This window comes from Phascolarctos cinereus, unplaced genomic scaffold (assembly GCF_003287225.1).
Source record: "Phascolarctos cinereus isolate Bilbo 61053 unplaced genomic scaffold, phaCin_HiC Scaffold_1;HRSCAF=81, whole genome shotgun sequence".
Classification (NCBI taxonomy): Eukaryota; Metazoa; Chordata; class Mammalia; order Diprotodontia; family Phascolarctidae; genus Phascolarctos; species Phascolarctos cinereus.
Genome location: NW_027555514.1, coordinates 207,972,413 through 207,978,804, shown reverse-complemented (window position 1 = coordinate 207,978,804; position 6,392 = coordinate 207,972,413).

Sequence of the window (6,392 nt, the reverse complement as noted above, 5' to 3'; positions counted from 1 at the left end):
TAAAATTTCTCCATTTTCTGTAACTGATGACTTTGTGTATGGGTAGTATGGTGCTGGTTGATAAAGAACTTCTGTTTTCTTGGTGTTCATTGTCAGGCCAAAATTAGCATACGTAGAAGAGAATCTAGCCATACTCTGTTGCATCTCAGCTTCAGAGCCTGCATTGAGTGCACAATCATCTATGAACAAAAAAATATGATACACCAACTCTCCCTTCAAATTAGTCTTGACTTTTTCAAGTTAAGTAATTTATCATCAGTGTGGTAGCTGACCTTAATGCTGCTTTCATCCCCACTGAAGGCATCTGACAACATTACTGAAAACATCATGCTAAAAAGCATGAGAACAACCACACAACCCTGCTTCACTCCATTGGTAACTGGGAAAGTGTGAGATAATTATCCATCACTGTCCAGAAACCATGTAAGCATGACAACATAAAACTGGTATACAATATAGATAAACTTTTGGCATCAAATTTTGCCGTGATCTTCCACAAGCCTTCATGACTGATAGTATCAAAGGCCTTGGTCAGATTGATAAACATTATGTAACTGACCTCTGGTCTGCTTCTGGCATTTCTCCTAGAGTTGTTGGGCAACAAAAATCATGTTTACTATCCCTCAGCCCTTTATAAAGCCACACTGGCTAATGGATAGGTGACTATCTTCCAGGTAAAGGATCAGCCGATTAAGGATGATTCTGGCAGGAATCTTGCCAGCAATGACTAAGAAAAAGACCTCCCTATGATTGTTACAGAACAACTTATTTCCTTTTCCTTTACAGAGATGAACAATGGAGGCATCCTTAAATTCCTGGGGCATAACCTCTTCTTGCCATATAAGTTGGAAGATTTCAGTCAGCTTTTGTACGAGCAGTGGATCCCATGCCTTGTAAATCTCTGCAAGAATGGAATAAGCACCAGGTGCTTTGCCATACAGGAGGAGTCTAATTGTCTTCAAAACTTCTTCTTTGGTTTTAAGTTTGTCTAGAAATGGATTAACTTCAACCTGAGGTATATCCTCAATGGCTTCAGTATTGGGCAATTTTGGTATGTTGAGAACACTATGGAAGTGTTTAGCCCATCTTTCCAGACCATATTTTTATCATTAATCAGTATGGCCCCATCAGCACTGAATAGTTGAGATGCACCATAGATCTTTGGCCCATTAATAACTTTCAAGGCATTATAAAAGCACTTTGAATTATTACTATCAGCATAAAACTGAATCTCATTTGCCTTCTTACTGAGGCAAGAAGCCTGCATCTAAGCTTCACTTGTACTTTATGTTTGATGGAATTAAGTGTTACCTTCTTAGAGACAGACAAATTATCCTTCTAGTAAACCCTGTGGATTTCTCATTTTTCATTTAGTAGCTTCTGAATTTCCCCATTATTTTCATCAAACCAATCCTGATGTTTGTGAGTGTTCTGGCTCAGATGAATAAATGCAGAGCTATAAACCAGATCTCTAAAGGTTGCCCATTTCTTTTCTGCTCCACTGTTGCCAACCATGTGTTGGCTTAGCTTTCCCTCCAAGTCAGTAAAATTGTTCCTGCATGGAGAAACTCTCCAATCTGTTGACACTGAGTGTTCTGATAGTTATCTTGCCTTGGGGCCACTGCTTTCATTGAATATGAATGTTTAGCTTAGAGAGGATAAGTCTATGATCACTCCAGCACTTTGCACCACACATTGCCTTTGTCACTCTCACATCTTTTCTATCTCTTCTCCTTCCAATGACATAGCCTATTAAATGCCAATGTTTGCTGCAAGGGTGCATCCACCGAATTTTATTAAATTTAGGTAAATGGAATACAGTATTGGTGATGAAAAGGCCATGAGACACACAGGTCTTTAGTTGTAAGTGACCACTGCTGTTGCTATTCACTATTCCATTCCTCCCAAAGGACTCTCTGCCATTTCTGATAGTGTGTGCCTACTCTGGCATCAAAGTCAGCCAGAATTACAAACTTGTCCTCTTTTGGCACATTGATGATAAGGATCTCCAGGATGTCATAAAATTTTTCTTTGATCTCATCAGGGTTTGTCACGGTGGGTTGGCTGACGATAGTGGCATGGCACTTTCCTGTAAGTGGCAATCTCACTGATATGAGCTCACTGTTTACTCCTTTTGGGAGATATACAAACTTGTTGACTAGATTAGATTGATTGTGAAACCTATACCAGCGTCATGTTGCTCCTCATCATGGTGGCCACTCCAGAAGAATGTTCATCCAGTTCTGATTTCAGTAAGCTGGCCTTCATTTGCCAGCCTTGTTTCACTCAGGGCTGCTCTTTGTATGTGATACCTACCACGTTCTCTCACAAGATGAAGTGTTCATGTTTCAGGTCTACTGAATTTTGTGTTCAAGTGAGTACATATTACATATTAAGTAGAATCATCTTTGCAAAGGTTTTTGTACATTTTTTTGTGTGTTTTGTGTTTGATGGGTATGACCCCTGGCTGCCACAGTGAGGTTACAATTTTTAGAGCAGTGTTTTTAGGTCCTTCCTTGCCCCAAGAGGTGAGTAGTGTGGTACTTAAAAAAGCTGCTCAGATACCCATGGGACTGCCAAATCCCACTGCTGCTTCAGTCCACTGAGAGGATGACTCTATACCTTGGGCTGACTGTATGCAGGGTTGTGTCTACAGTTCCTAATGTATTTTTACCTGCTGCTTCATCACTACCTCATTGGTACTTCAAAGCAGATAAAATAGTAACATAAGAAAATAGTAAAAGAATAAAATGTAAAATGATATAGGTGATGTCTTTTGACTTGCATGTAAAATTGATTTAAGTGAGGCAGAGTTGAGAGCTAAGTGTCAGCCTCACTTTCTATTCCAGAGTCATTGGAGTCCAGTGGCAAGACAAAAGTCAAGATGATTGACAATGGCTCAGGATATAGTAGATGACCTTGGTATCTTTGATGTCTGATCAAGCTCTAAGCACTCTATAATACCTGCTTCTACTACCTTTATGGCCTACTGGAACAAACTGTTCACATCTGCCTCTTCCACCAGCGGAAGTCTTCACACGCATGGGATAGATACTCCCTTAACTCAGAAATGGGTTACCCTCAGCCTGGATTAGCCGATCTGTTGAGATGGTTTACTGGGGTGTGGCCACTGTGCATGTTACAGCTTCTTGGAGACACGGGTGGCAGGTAGGGAAAGGGCTCAGCAAGGCCTCACACCATAGGTGCTAGTCCTCCCTGAACCTCAGACACCTTAACTGGGCATTACATTTGAAAAACTGGGCATTATATTTAAAAACACTACCAGCTGGCATGAGTTTCAGGATGCAAGAGAAAGAAGGAATGAAGCAGCACCATGTACATTTTTAGCTAAATTAGTCACAAAGACCAATGAATAGCTATACACATTTTGGTAGTCACCTACCAGTGGAGCAGTGGTTCAAACCACTATTTCGGGAACAAGGACATAATAAGATCTAAGATCCAGATTCAAGCTGCCTATTGGTACCACGGGAAACTGCCATTTCCACAGGAAGTCTGGTCTGGAGCCAAGAAGATTCCAGGGAACCAGGAACTGTAGCTTTTGAGAGTCATATCATATAGATGGAGAAAGGAGGCAAAACTTTCTTCTCTCACAGTGTTGTCTTGACACAGTTGATATAGGCCCCTGACTTATAGAAAGGGATCTCAGACACAAAACTCCAGCCCCACAATCCTTTCACTATCTGGGTAAAGCAGTGGAAGGCACTCCCACTCCCCCCCTCCCCCCCACACACACATTGGACAATGCTCACAGACAGTTTTCTGGATATTTTTGTTCTGTACAATAAAATGTGTGTGACCGTTAAAAAACTAGTTATCCATGGGAAGTTTCCCCAAAATCAGAGTGGGGAAATTTATTGATATTTTCATAATTTTAAAAGTTGTAAATGATTTTCTATTTTCTTTTTCTATACTCATGGATCAGTATTGAGTTGGGACCTGTAGCTATGTGTATAGCATAAGCATTGTGACCTCACAGTGGTGGGAATGAAAGTGTTTTAAGCTTAGATGGGCTGATACTACTTTTACAGCTCTGCCAATAGTACAACTACCCTTCACCAAATGGCACAGTGGTAAAAGCACTCTCATAACTATTGTGTAGATGGAGAAACTAAGACCCAGTATGATTAGCTCATTCATTCAAGATTACACAGCAAGTGATAGAATCTTATCAATAATATAAAGAGACACATTGTACTATATTGGACTGTTGGACTTGGAATCAGGAAGACCTAAGATATTTATGATCTCCATGACCCTGAACCAGTTATTTAACCTCTCCATGTTTCTTTGACTGTAAAATGAGGATAATAAGAGCCCCTACAACACAACATTGTTGAGAGGATACAACGAAACCTTAAAGTGCTATATCAATGTGAGCTCATAGTAATAGTAGCAAAAGCAATAATGTCTTTTCAAGGTCTAACCTGTCTTCCCTACCATGTCAAAGAGATGCCAAAGTATACCAAAGAGTACCCAAGTATATGGCAAAGTAGGGGAATTCTAGCCAAGATGATGTACAATGGGAATTTAAGACCACAGTGGTCACTGTGAAGGCCTTTCAGGAACCCTGAAATGCTGGCAGATTGGGCTGTGATGATTCAAATGATTGGGTTAGTACCTCAGTCCATGTGATCTGACTGCTCCTAAGATTTAAAGAAATAGAAAGACATAGGGCTGCAGGAAGGTCCTACTAAAAATTATTGTTATGATCTACTTGACAAGGAGGACCACAGGGTTAGTGATGCTCTTTCATGTTCTGTCACCACAAGAAGGCAAAGTATACCAGGAGAAATAAGAAATCCCAATGTCCAAGCTAATAGAATTGTTTCAGTACAGATGGTGATAGCCACTAGACTGGGCAAATCACAATGGTGTATGAAATGGACTGAAGAAATGGATACCTTCATTTTGTGCAAAAACTATGTTATAACAAAATTTGGAACAGATTTTCTACCTTTTCTAGACAAGGGCTTCATAGTACTTTTTGTCAGCTATCCTCAGCTCCACATCATATAATTTATTGCTGACTAGAACATGGCAATTATAAGGAATATTTTCATCTAAAACTTAGATTAGATGAAATATGATGTGAAAGTGATAAGGCACTAAATATGAAGATGGAAATATTGAAGTTTTTTAAATCATTAAGAGTTGTTAATAAAAACTCTAAAAATCACAATCATTATTAAATGACAAAAGAGATGACAAAACACCACCACTCTATCAAATTATTTTGAAAAGGAGACGCATATACTTAGATTGACATTTTGAATAGTGCCTTTTGAGTTTAATCTTCTGAGTCCAGATAGCAAATGAATTATATCAAAGCAGAGTAATTTTTAAAAGATACTATTTATTATGACAATGATGAATGAATGCATTCTCCCACATGTGACAGAAAGCTTAGATACATTTCAGTACCTGTACAACTGTATATGTAGCCGCTGCTGCCATAGTAAAAACTATAAAACAAAAGCTGGAACTATCAAGAAGTAACCCTAAGGACAACTATCAAACACTACCATGGCAGAAATGACCTAAGAGAACTATTGTAGATCTGTGGAAAGATATTGGAAGATTATATCAATATCTAGCTATTAGGTAGTAGAGAAAATTTGAATGTCATATTATCCAAATTAAAGGCAACAGAAACGAAAGATGGATAATTTAACGTAGAAAATAAATTTTGAATGTTACTATTTCTTTTTTTTTTCTTCTTTTTAGGCAATTGGCATTAAGTGACTTGCCCAGGGTCACACAACTAGTAAGTGTCAAGTGTTTGGTCTGAGGCCGGATTTCAATTCAGGTGCTCCTGACTTCAGAGCTGGTGCTCTATCCACTATACCACCTAGCCGCCCCTTACTGCCCCTTAAGAAGCAATGGAATCCTAAGGAACTTTCAGTCAACAAGCATTTATTAAATTAGCTTTACATGTGTCAGGCTTTAAATGCCAACAGAAGACTTTATTTTTGATCCTGGAGGTAACAGGGAGCCACTAGAAGGGGATGAGATAGTGTGGAAGGTTAACTGTCATTCTGAGAGACTTTAACTATGATGGCAAAAAAGAGACTGTGAGAGGGTAGAAACAAATGACTATGAGAATGTATATCCTGAGAGAATTGGATTTTCACCTTTTCTTTTGAAGGTATGCGGAGAGAATTATTGAGAAAAGACTCAATTGGTGTTTGAGGAGAAATGAATAGTAGGACTATGTTTCCAGAATTGAGAAGTAGGCTTCTGTAGTGATGATTAAAAGTGACTTAACTGTGATCTTTCTCACAGCTGATATATTGTAAATAATTACTACGAGTTTGTTTTACTGTTTGCTACATTGCTAATAAAGAGTATAACCAGTGACCTTGATGTTT